At 37.7% G+C, this 14,022-nt stretch overlaps 1 non-coding gene across 1 annotated transcript; it reads right to left on the bottom strand.

The window, feature by feature from the left end:
- Window positions 1–11,745: 11,745 nt before the first annotated feature.
- Window positions 11,746–11,818, bottom strand: trnap-agg. Its single transcript has one exon. It is a non-coding gene; the product is annotated as a tRNA-Pro (tRNA).
- Between the last annotated feature and the right edge of the window lie 2,204 nt (window positions 11,819–14,022).

The following is a 14,022-nucleotide window of genomic DNA, read 5'->3' as shown; positions in this document are numbered from 1 at the left end:
CCAAATATAAAAGTATTATGGGTAATGTTTGTCATGTCGTTCATTAGTAATGAGGAAGATTAAACAATCCGGCATTGAAACAGGGTCAAAAAGGAAAACACATTGATGACAAGGCTATGCCAAGCATGTGTAAGTAACTTCAATATGAATCGAACTTCTTAGTATCGGTTGTACTATATCAGATATACTCATTTGTGTTTTTGCAATAGCTTTGTGATTTATTAAGATTATATTACCATTATTTGTCTGCTCCCGCTAACGTTACTTACTTAGCTAACATGTCCTCAACTGCATGTTATCAGACTTCACTAATGCGTCATCTACAGCCACGCTGTCGTAAGGGAAATGCAGGAAGCTCTTGTTGTCACTGGGCAAGTAAACCTTCGGTGGTAGTAACTGTATGTAGATAATGTTTACATTATCATTGTATTATATGCAATCTAGCTATTTCAATGACTGACATCTTATGAAAAGAAATGTGAGGTACACGCTAGTTGACCATCACAGACCCTCTGAAATATGAAGAATTAGCCAGTGGTTTCAGTAGTAGGGAAAAACTTCTTGATTTTGTGATAAAGTGCACAATAGCTTTAAATGATAGAGATATTCAAAGGAAAATGGAAAAATACAAAAATGATTTGTTGCTGCTCCCTCTCAAAAACTGGTAGTTGGCAGCATATTGTCCCACTGTTGTTTAGTTAAAGCCTTTGTTACTATTTTATTAAATACTAGGGGGCTTACCCCCTGCTCGCTTTGCTCACCAACCCCCCCTTGCCCACGCTATGCGCCAGCCACTTCATGTCTCTGCCGCTCATGTTGTGAACAGGGGGGCTGAACGCACCCCAAGGAGACATGGTCGCTCCTCTGAAACCCCCCCTCTTAAACGATGATACAATTGGAAACAAATACAGTTTTTTTTACCTCCTCTTTGCTCAATCAGCTGCTGGCTTGCTGCTGCTGCCGTCGCCCACTGCTGCCACCGCTGATGCTGCTGCTTGATGATCTCACGCGGCACTTCAAACATTTGAAAGCCAGTACATTAGCAGTAGATAGCATTAGTTTTACAAGTTCCCTGAAAGTTTAAGAAACTCTGCAATAACAAAATGTAAGAATCCCCTGATACATTGTACCCTGTGCAGTAGATGTTTGTTACTCTGGCCCGTACTAAATATTTTTTATTGAGGTAATACAAAGTAAAACCGCTTAGTGTTGTCTCCCCAGATGCCTTGCTATATGTTTTTCACCTTTTTAAACAAATTGCTTACATTCATTATATTCTAGGATTACATGAGAGTGTGCTTTAAATGGGATGTAAGGACTAGAGAGCAGTGCCCATAGGAAATCTTTGCTTCCTTATGTACTGATATGGAGCTCCCTACCTTCATTCAGTTAAGAAAGCTGGAAATATGGTTCCAAAGCCAATCCTGCAAAATCATCCTGTATCAGTTTGCTCACAAAGGCCATCCCTGCAGGCAAATGTGACAAGAATAAGGGTAAGGTAAACATTTTTACAAATATATATATATATATTGTCAATTAGTCAAAAAAGCAGTAAATCAAAGTACATTACCTGGGGTCAATTCAATCAAAGAACAGGCTAAGAAATTTGATTCTGTATATACATTTGTATAGTAGCCTCCAGGCATTTTCAGTGTAACTCTTTAATTAGTGAATGGAAAAAAGCAGAATGTTTATGAGTAAAGAAAAGATTCATATTTGTTGTGTAGGACTGAAACTCCTAGTTGCATGCTTGACACATGCTGCCTAAAATATGCAAGATACCTCCCGTACTGTAATAGCCTTTGATTACGCAAACAGCAACAATTCCAATGTTGTTCCCAGTGGAATCAACATAAAGACTCTGCTGGGTGGCCATGTGAGTGGTGGTATCTTCTGGGTTTTTAAGTTAGCATCCTCTTTCCTACATTTTTCTCTGATAGGCCCAAGCCACCTTTAGAGGGTTTAGCAGTGAATCCTAATGTCCTCTTCTCACCTCCTAGATGTCATACACTCACTTGAATCTCAGTTGGAGTCCTTCTTCTTCATCCAGAGCCACTGACTACTCTGCCCAGTAGCTCTGGAGAGTTCTTTGACAGTTTGCTGTCCAGTTTTGATGTGGCTATGAAACCTCTGCTGTCTACTTTAATGGATCGGACCTTTAATTTCCAGCCATTTTGGCTACAAGCTCAGCATACCTCAGGTTTTTGTAAGTTTGATAATATAAATGAGCTAGAGTGAGGCTGATTATACCACAAGGTCTGGTGTGAAGTTTGGTTGTCATGAATTCAGCTGGGAAGCTGACCTTAGTCTGCCCCCATCTTCTAGTCACATGCCACCTAGCTGTCCAGTATCTGGTCTTGATAGGACAATTCTGGCTTGACCCTCACCTTCCAAGACAAACTTTATTGCGGAACATTGAGGTGAAGGGGTAGAAAGGACCTTAACACTTTTCCAGGGACTTTCCAGCACTGCTGCAACACACTATAGCACCTGGTTGTGCCACCAGGTGTATTGGTCTTGAGTGAGGCTGACTCTGAGGCATATTATACAGACATGAATTTGAATTTTTGTTTCAATGAATAGTGACCAATCTGCTTAGAGTATGTTTGATAAAGTAAGTCATTAGTAAAAGCTGTTACTTAAATAGTACTGAATCATTTTCCTAAACCAACATGGCCATCATTCCTTCATCTCCATCTATTTTTCTGTTTCAAGGTCACATGCAGGCAGAGTTCATCACAACAGCATTAGGGGCAAGGCAGACCACTGAACATCACACTAACTCATGTTGGTTCAACTTCAACTACCATTTCACATTCATGTCTTCCGGACATAAGAGGAGGCTGTCTAAGCTGAGGAAATAAATGTTATGAAATTGTTGGGAATGCTAAAAGATGTGCTAGAATATAAAAATTTTAAAATGCCACAGATGCACATTTTATGTACTAAGGCACAGGGCTCAAGGTATTGCCAAAAAATATTTGAAAATCTCTTGTCAACAATCATTTATCTAATCTTTTATACTATTTCTTGTATGCCTTTCCCTATGATTCTTTTTGTGCTGTTTGAATATGCCATTTCCAGCATATTAAAAGTCCATTTAAGTTTGAACAGGCAATCTCACTATTTCCCTAGTACTGTATTCTCAATGTGAAGATGTCACAGGTTCTATGGGTGAAAGCAAACTATGCGTGCTGTATTAAAATTGCAAAAAAAAAAATGCTTTCTGGAAATTGAAGGCAAACTTTGAATTGCAGTGCTGTTTGTAAATGAGCCAACAGAGCAATAGTAAAATTTTAGGAGAAATAAAGACAGACCCTCTTTGGATAAATTAATGTAGACTCTATTTTAAAGGTATTTTTATTTTTGAAGCTAATTTGAGCTGAAACATTATCTTTGCTATGGTCAGTTTCTACCCAGAGGATAAATCTGATTAAAATCCCACATTTATATCTGTTAGTAATGCCCTTTCATGCACCTCTGCCATTCCCATGTGAGTTCTGAAATCCACAAGTAGAACTATATAGTGAGTAGGTGTGTTAATGGCTTAATCACGAATTCACCATTTGTATAAAAGGCAAATATTTTGAATACTTTTTTGAAGTACGTAGAGTGAAGTGCAAAGGTTTGGGCATGCTTGGTCAAATTATATGTTTTGTTAAGTTTAATGTGAAAAGAATTAACACATCTCATCACAGGGAATAAACTTAGATATGGTTTACTGTATTTCCAGTGTTCTCCCAGAAATGTTTTCCAGCTGGGTGGCATGAAAAAGTAGCCGGGTGGAGCGGGATGGGGAAATTTAGTGGTGGGGAAAATTAAATGTGCACTATTTTCCAATGCTCAATATGACTTCCTTTTTAAGGTTTGACAATTGTGCAAGAATATTTTTATTAAATTTAAGAAGTATCCAATTCAGAATCCTGCAACCCTAAGAAAAATTTTAAATAACAATTATTATGATATAAACCAAGAGGCACAAGTATTGTCCTCAAAGGACGTCATTTCGGGACTTTAGAAAACATCCAAAAGAGTGTAACGGACATGCTGAAGACCATACCGGTTGAAGACTTCCAGCGCTGCTACCAACAGTGGGAACAACGGCTCCATCGGTGTGTAGCTGCCCAAGGGAACTACTTTGAAGGGGATAACATTGATGTTTGAAAAAAATAAAAATAAAATAAATAAGAATTAAAGTAAATAAAAAATCAGTCTCATTACTTTTCTGCCACACCTCATATCCACATATGTGGATATATATATATATATATATATATATATATATATATATATGTGTGTATGTATGTATGTATGTGTATATATATATATATATGTATGTGTATGTGTGTATATATATGTATATTTATCTGTATGTATGTATGTGTATATGTATATATTTATATGTTTGTGTGTATGTATGTGTGTATATGTATGTGTATATATATATATATATATGACAGCAACACTCATAACAGTGACAAAATAATTACATTGACAATCATGTTACGTTATTTTTTAAATGTTTCCTTTTCTTTTTCATAACTTCTTTAACACACTACTACTCCACTGCGAAGCGTGGATATTTTGCTAGTTTATTATATATTGCAGTTTTGAATGACATTACATCACTCTGTGTATAAACAATGCAGAGATCTGACCATTCTTCTGCCAGACATTGATGAAGGCTTTGAAAATGTTTCCCAGGAGTATCTTTCAACTCCATGATGGGCAATTTTGTGGCGAGCAAAATTGACTTAATTTTGGTAAGATTGACATCTTGCCTTTGCCAAGCCTTAGATAAGTTGGACAACAAAGGTAATGCGTCTGAAAACATCATCAGGAGGAAACAAAGTTGTATGTTTTAATACATCTGCTTAATCCTTCAGGTGTGACGTCATTTCGTTCAGTGGCCTCTCTTTCCAGCGCAGCTGTGACACTCATCATACACTGTCGTAGTGACTGTACTGCAGAGTCATGAGACAGCCATCAAGTGTCACTGGCCATTTTCAGCTTAATCTGTGGAATGTTCAGAATATTTTGAATTTCCTTTAAACCAGCCATCCTAACTGAAGAATTTTGGAAGAAATAGAACAGCTGCCTTAAGATGTCATTCAGTTTTGTTAAATAAGGTACAGCAGTTGCTGCTTGGGCACTTTCAAGAGTCCAGATGTTTTATCTTTAAGCAATTTTGCCACACCTTTCTGTTTTCCAATCATAACAGCCGCTCCATCTGACCCTAGTCCAACCATATTAGCAGTTTTCAAGCCTAGAGTGTCCATAGTCTCACTCAGTGTGTTGGTTATGGTCTCCACTTTGCCATCAATCATATTGTGGGTTGATACAAAACTAATTCTGACCTCTTTAGTGACCTGGCAAACATATTTAATGTAAATAATTAATTGTTTTACAACTGAGATGTCTGTGGTTTCATCACACAGAATATTGAGAAAATTTTCAGCGTGTATAGTTTTTCAGTATGTTAGACTTTATTTCTGATACTAAGACCTCCAGAAGCTCTTGCATTATTCTTTCAGAGGTGTAATGTGCATTTTTACCAACATTGAGACATTGTTAAAAGGAACAACCAATTTCTTTACAGTGTTCCAACAGCTTTTCAAACAACGTTATATGTGGCAACTCATTTTTTGCCAAACAATGCATGGATCTTAAAGCTCCCACAAAGGCATATCTCTGTAAATTATTTAACACAGATACAAATCTTTCAATTTGACTGATTCCAGTTTGCTCTAGTACACACTTTCCTAATAGGTCAGCAGAAGACTTAATGTGCGTTTTACTTTTTTCAAGGTCCAGCAAGCTTTCTCTTCGAATTCTTGTGCATGGCACGTTTATCCAAGGTAACTCCTTCTTTGGGGGTGTTTGAATATTTCATGCACAATGAGCACCACATACCATTTTTTTTGACTATTAGCCAATTAAGATCTTTAAACCATTGTTTGTTTATGCCGGATAAGTGTTGCTTAGATTTATCAATTGGCAGAGTGTGTGCTGAAGAGATTTCCCCCAATGGACCAGCCTCTGCAATCATTGTCTGAAATTGCCACATGAGGAGTTGACGCTGCACCTTCATTAGTTTGTGGCGTCTTTTTTCTGAAATAACTGAGCAGTGTTATTTTCTGAACACTTTTTTTGCTCATGTTGGTAAAACGTTTGGAAAAAATTAAAAGTACCTATGAGTAAGACTGAAGTATATTAGGGTCATGGTGAAGAAAACAAAATACGGACAAAGTAAAGAAAAAAAACTATATATTGAGAATAAAGTCAACATGTTCACTTTATTCTCGACATTTCCACTTTATTCTCGCAGTTTATTTTGTCATTAAAGTAGAATGTAGTAAACTAAACTTCATCTTAATATGAATGTTTAATTTACTAGATTTTCTCAAACCCCGTCATAAGTTAATGTAGTACATTAAATGCTTTGTGTTAAGTGTTCCCCGACTGAGTTGTTAATTACTATGCGCTTCTTAAACTGACTTCCTCTTGCACTGAGGAGGCGCAGGCAGTGATCGCCGCACAGAATACGCTCACTTCATGATATTCCTGCTCTCTGAACATTTACAATGCTAAGATAAATACTTGATATCATTTTCATGATGAAATGCATTAAAGCAGGTATTAAGCATGCATGGTGGTGTGGCGGTTGTGCTGGTCCCTCCCAGTGAGGGGTCCCCAGGTGTACGTTCAGTGTAGAGAACTTTATGGCAGATGTGACGAGGCTCCAAAAAACTGGATGTATGAATGGGTATCGCACAGGTTTAACTGAAATATTGTGTAAATGTTGGGTTTGTGATCTGGTGGCTGGAAACACAAACACAGAATTCAATGGATGTTCATCTGAGTGGGCTTTCTTTATTGCATGCATGCTGTCTCTATCTGATGAACCAAAACCCCAGTTCCTATCCTTCCTTTTTCTTTCTCCACATAACCAGTCACCACATGATAAATGTCTTTGTGAAATTAAAACTAGTAATAAACCTAGACCATGGAGTGTTCAGAACTTTAAAAAATCTACATTTATACATTTTTAATTATGCCATCCATTCAGGGTTGCGCCCATCCCAGCAAGTATTGCGTACGAGGCAGGAACAAATCCTGAATGGGGCATCAGCTCATCGCAGGGTGAATATGAGCACACACATACACACTAGCAGGGTCAATTTAGCATCACAAAACCCCACATCCTACATGACTTTGAAGGAAACTGAAGCACGCCGAGTAAACCCACTAGAAAAACATGCAAATTCAAGGCTGGGAACACCCAGGACCTCCTTTGCTGCGAGGCAGCAGTGCAACTTCCACGCCACCATGCCCCCACATGATTAGATAAATGATGTCAAGTATTTATCTTAGCATTGTAAATGTTCAGAGAGCAGGAATATCATGAAATTAATGTATTCTGTGTGGTGATCGCTGCCTTTGCCTCCTCTTAGTGCAAGAGAAAGTCAGTTTAAGAAGCATGTAGCGATTAACATGGGTCAGGGAACACTTAACACAAAGCATTCCATGCGCTACATAGTTTATGACGGGGTTTGAGAAAATCTAGTATATTAAATATTCATTTTAAGATGAAGTTTAGTTTATGATATTCTACTTTAATGACAAATTATGAGAATAAAGTCAACATGTCGACTTTAATCTCGAGATAAACGGCGAGAATAAAGTAGAAATATTGAGAATAAAGTGGAAATGTCGACTTTATTCTTGACATATGCATCAAGATTAAAGTTGAAATATCTGGAATAAAGTGGAAATGTTGACTTTATTCTTGACATAAGCGTCAAGATTAAAGTGTAAATGTCGAAAAAAAAGTCAACATGTCGACTTTATTCTTGACGTATATTTTTTTTTTCTTCACTTTGTCTGTATTTTTTGTTTTTTCACCCTAATATGCTTCTGAACAAAACCCTCAGCAATTCAGTGGCAAACTTTTGCTCAGGACACAGTGTGTGCTGCAAAGGTTTCTGCACACTTTTTGCAGTATGGACGCAGGTCCAAATATGAGCAAATATAAGAACGGCAGATGGGGTCACTTTAACAAAACCCTCAGTATGAGCAAATATAAAAATGGCAGAGGGAATCACTTTAACAGGAACCACAGTGAGTGGTACACAGATTTTTGCACACAGAACACACCTAATGTTTTAACAACTGTATATATATATGTTGGTTTGCTCTGTACTGAACAAGAAGAGAGCAGCTGTACGCTAAGCACCACTACACAGACTGCACTGACACTGAGAACAGAGACGTCACTTCCTGACAGCCTTTATCTGATATCTGACAGGCTGGTTCCACTAGACTTTTTTTATTTTATCAGTCCTAGTCTTTCCCACTCACCTCCACATCCTCTTTGCTTGTTAACTGCTGCTCCGCTCCCACTATTAGCATGTAGAGCCCCCTCTCGCCCACCCACCTCTCCATACTCCTTGCTGCTGTATTAAGCTGCTCCACCCCATTACTACCATGTACACCCCCCTCTTGAAAGCCCACCTCCCCATACTATTTGCTTGTGAACTTCGCTCCACCTCATCCCCGCTATTAGCTTTAGCATCGAGTGATCGACAACATCCCGTCCTGCGCCTCTCCCCTCGCAACTTGCGATCCTGCTTCCAAAATATTTGCCCACTCGCCCGCTCATCCCTTGCCATCTCTGCAGATCATTAGATCTGCCTGTGCCTGTAGATTTGCGGCTGTCATCTCACAATGCCATGTGAGATGACAGCCGGGCGCTCAACTAAATTAGTCGGGCAGAGCACCCGGCTAAAGGATGCTAGGGAGAACACTGGTATTTCTGAAAATTTTAACAACTAATTACCATTTAATCCTGCGTTTAAGAGAGTGGAAAAAATAAAAAATAAGACAAAATGTAGTATGTGCAAAACTTTGAGCACCTTTCCAGCTAAGCCTTAATCCAAATCAGGTGAATGAGTATCTTTATAAGTCATAATCATCTTGCCATGTGTGTACTTGAACATGACCCTAACCTTGCCCAGTTGCCACCTTAAAACAACAATACTATGGACTATGCTAATCAACCTCTTACATTTGCAGTCATGATACTGTAGAACTTAACTGACTGGCAGAGTAGCCTGCCTGCTGACTCATCAAGGCTACACCACCTGCATCCAAGGAGTTTATGCTGTGCTAAGCAACTCATTGATGAATTACTTTATGTGTGAGTCATCATTTAGCTGGTTTGGCTGTATTTCCCTACTTTATAGAAGGTGTCATTATTTTCCAGTTTATACAAATGTTGTGTATGGATGTTTCAGAGTTGTAAATTTACACAAGGTGTCCCATCAACAATTGTATGGAAGGTCGTGTATGCACATTTCAGGCCTGTTTTCAATTATAAATCTGACCCCAGGAGTTGTCTGAACATTTGCAACCAAGTGTACATAAAGAATGTTCACAGTTTCAATATCTGTGATTCAAAGCCACTTCAAGGCAAATATTTCAACCATTTGAGCAATTCCAAAATGCACATCATCTAAAAGGAGGCTTTGGAGTACATCCACATCGACACTGTGCCACTAGAACTGGGGAAAAACCAGGGTAGGAAACAAACAACACAATTAACAAGTCTCATTCAAGCTAATGCTGTATATATCTAAGCTGGTACTTTCAACCTCACTGACATGTGCCAGCTCCTTGTCTATTTGTAAAGTGAAATACCGGTTCCAAACAGCTACTCAACTTTTTCAAAGTTTAATAAATTAGTGTCTGTCCCATGTAATGCCACATAACTGACATTGACCATTAGGGTTCTTCTTGCACATAGGTAATTCAAATGGAAGCTGCATATGCAAAGCCAAAATGTATTCACATACACACAACAATTCAATCCTGCTCTGTTTTATTTGTGCTACATCACTGTTTCCAAATGTCAAAAAATGATTCTGAGGCTATGTCCTCTGATTTATATGTTACCACTTAAAGATGGTCATATTTTTCATGATCAGTGTTGCTTGGTTTTGTATGTTAAGGACAATTTTTAATTATATATATATGTACCAGTTCATGGAACTCAGCAAACTCTGCGGCAAAGTGCAATGATAACCTTGCCTTGTTTATTGTTATGGAGAAATTTGGTTTCCAAGTACTTTAATTTAACTAGGAGCCTGTATATCTCAAATGGAGGACTTCTTACAGGCATCAGAAGAGAAGGAAAGAGAAAGAGTGAGAGACAGACATCCCACTGTGAAACTCATGAAGAAAGATGTCTACCTGAATCATATGAGGGTCAGTCTGGGGCTGGTTTTTCTGAATATCACCACAGGTGAAGAACATGTCTGGTGCCATGATTGCAAAACTATAATGTCTCTTTATGTTTGTTTCATTTTATTCTTAGTTTTCACCATTATGATAGTGACATACGTGGCTGCCTCTGTTTTGGGATGTTTAGTACCTGTGATGTTGTACATAGTTGGATACATGGTGCATGTGCTTTTCTGCCTTTAATGTCATGAGGGCCATGACTACAAAACAGTGTTTCATGAATTTAAGGAAGTCCAAAACATTTTTAAGAAACAAAATGTAAAGGCTTAATTAAAGAAAATAATTTCCTGTATGAATGTAAATGCATAGGCAAATTCAGAAATTCATCTGCTACAGCAGATAAAATGTACAACACAGGCTGTGGAATCATATATGCTCAATAAAGCTTTAGCTAATGCTACCAATATTCATGAGTAAAGGTCTGTTAAGCACTTTGGAATCTTCAGTTAGTGATGGTTAAGAAAATGCTTTTTTAAGCTTTTTTTAATAATCATTAAAATCTTTAGTTCACTAGCACATTTTGAGCATGGTTTTGTTTCAAAACACAGTAATGTAAAATTAACGAAAACTGTCATGGTAGAGTTTTAATCTGGCCTGGTATTATCAGATATTATGTTGAGCCCTTCAGACTGTCATCTGTATTTTTACTTGTTGAATTTTTAGGATTTTATTACACCACATGCCCTCTAATACTGCAAATGGCCCCTTGCCAATTTGGTGTAGTGCTGGGACTAGTTTCAACAAAGACATTGATTTCCATAAAATCAGAGTAAATACAGAGACTTATTAAATTTTCAAAAGTCTTTCCTTACACAGATTTCTTGATCAAGAGTGATATTCTTATGGTTTGTAAAATCAATTAAAGCAAAAAAAAGTATAATAAAGTGAATGATTATTTTGTATGGAAAAGTAGGAAGAAGACCTAAAAGGGTACTGTACTCCAGCAATGACCAGAAAAAGATCTCCTCCTCTTTTAGCAAGGGCTTGTTTTGTTCTGGACGTGTTGTGTCTCTAGGCATGTCAGAGTACTGGGACTTTGTGAAGCATGGTTCAGCCTCACTTGGGGAGGCAAAATGGGGGGCAGGGCATTGAGGGGAGAAGATGAAGAGAGCAAGCTATTTCTGATCTATCCTTTTCATCCCGACAATTGTAAGTGCCAATACAACAATAGACTACATAGCCATAACTCCTTGAAGTATTGGTAATTAAGATTAAAGCTATCATACGTAACAATGTACAACCTTAATTTAAGATTACAGAATGACAACAAAAGTTCAGAAGAAATGTCTCCATGACCAGACAGTAAACTTTGTGAGCTGGAATGTCAAAGGTCTCAATCATGAACTAAAGAGGAAGAAAGTATTCTCTCACCTAACTGGAAGCTTCATGAGGGGATTCCCACCATTTCCGGAAGAAGCAAACTGCAAAGGAACAACCAAAGACAGGCTTGTCTGGGATTTGAACCCGGGACCTCTCGCACCCTAAGCGAGAATCATACCCCTAGGACCAACAAGCCAGCACATGTGGAGCCCCTTTAATGTCCCACTTAGGGTTTGGAAGCTTAATTCTCATCACAAATTTCAAGGGTTCATTTTTCAAGGCTTTACAGGATACACTTGAAGACAACGTTTGCCTACAATCTGTTTCTTGAGTGGTGTGATGATTCCCGTTGGGTTAAGGTCAATTTGGGTGGTGGTAGCGCAAAACAGAGGCAAACTGTTATAGGTCGACAGCCGTTTTGCATGTCACTCAGACTTTGCCCGGTAATGCAAAGAACACTATACAAAGAAAACTAGAGGTTTGGGATTTTTAATTTAAAGAACAATTTCAGTATCAAATCCTGAAGTGCGATATGTGATGATTATGGGTAATTTATTTACTTGTAATGTGATTTTGATAAATATCTATGTACCCAATGTGGATGATAGAGATGTCATCCAAAATGTATTTGCATCCATTCCTAACTTGAACACTCATGAAATTATAATGGCCTGAGACTTTAATTGTGTTTAAAATCCAGCCCTGGATAGGTCTTCATCTACAGGGGTGACAACATTTAAATCTGCAAAAATAAATTACACAGTTTCTAATTGATCATAACTTATCAGACCCATGGAGATTTCTAAATCCATACTTAACCCTTAAACTGCAACATACTTGGGGGTTAATGCACCCCTGGATGCCAAATACTTTTTTGCTACACCTTTTAAGGAAACCTCACAATTCACCAAGGAAAAGTGAAATTTTAATGGAACACATATTTTTTTATGCAAAGAGCATCACAATTACTGCAACACTGATCATTTTACACACTGCCAATGAACTGTAAAATCACATCATATTATCTTTGGGTGCAGAAAAAGCATTTGATATGGTTGAATGGGATTACCATTAATGATCACCACTTCGCATAAATTTGGGTTTGGCCTGAACCTATGTGCATGGATGAAACTACTCTATACCAGTCCAGAAGTTTCAGTTTATATTAATAATATTATTTCAGACTACTTCAAACTAGAATGCGGTACTAGACAATGATGTCCCTTATCACCACTGCAATTTGCAATCGCCATTGTGCCATTGGCTGTTTTCTTTCGAAATGCATCATAGATAATGGGGATCTTCAGAGAAGGAAAATATCACTATATGCAGATGATATGATAATGTGTATATCAGACCCACAAAATTCTGTGCCTACAGCCACAACAGCACTAGCAGAATTACAAAAGATATCTGAACTTAAAATTAATTTGAACAAAAGTTTGCTCTTTCCTGTGAATTCTGTGGCAAACAACATTAGATTGGACACCTTCCCTTTTATCATTGCAGATGAGTTTAAATACCTAGGGGACAACATCACAAGTAAATATAAAGTTCTTTTTCAACAACATTTTGCTGTTTGCATGGATAAAATTCAACAAGATGTACATAGATGGTGTACCCTCCATCTTACTTTAGCAGGAAGCATTAACATTCTGAAGATCAACATCCCCATATACATTAACAAATCTTTTTTTAAGAAATTAGATTCAATCATAACCTAATTTATTTGGAATTTGAAAAATCCACACATCCAAAAGGTGGGCCTACGATGGCCTAAATCAGAAGGCAGCATGGCTCTGCCTAACTTTCAGCTTTATTACTGGGCCACAAACATACAAGCTGTAAAAACCTGGACATTGAAACAAATAGATGAACACACACTAGCTTGGTCTGCAATAGAAATGAAATGCTGCGGCACTTCTTTATATTCCTTGCTTTGTACACCTGTAAATACCATATATTGCCAATATACTAAGAACCCAATTGTCCTTCATTCACTCAGAATATGGAACCAATGTAGGAAGCACTTTGAGTTCGATAATATTTCATCTGTGGCACCTCTACATGATAACCACTTTTTTCCACCCTTTTGAACTTACAGTTATAGAGATATTAGTCAAACTTGGGGACTCAGACAGCATTTCTTTAATATATAGTGTAAAATATTTAAAAGTCCCTTCCTTTTAAAGATCCCAGAGTACAGTGGGAAAGGATCTCTTACCCAACATTTCAGAAACAGAGTGGAAGGAAGTCATGTACAGAATTCACTCTGACTCCATATGTGCAAAACATTCAATTATTCAACTTAAAATCTTTTATCAAGCACATCTATCTCATTTGAAATTGTCCAAGATGTTTCCAGGGCAAGATCCAACCTGCAAACATGGCAATCGAGCC

The sequence above is a fragment of the Polypterus senegalus genome, chromosome 13, assembly GCF_016835505.1.
Source record: "Polypterus senegalus isolate Bchr_013 chromosome 13, ASM1683550v1, whole genome shotgun sequence".
Taxonomy (NCBI): Eukaryota; Metazoa; Chordata; class Cladistia; order Polypteriformes; family Polypteridae; genus Polypterus; species Polypterus senegalus.
The sequence above is the reverse complement of the archived record's forward strand: the minus strand, read 5'-3'. Positions and strand labels throughout refer to the sequence as shown.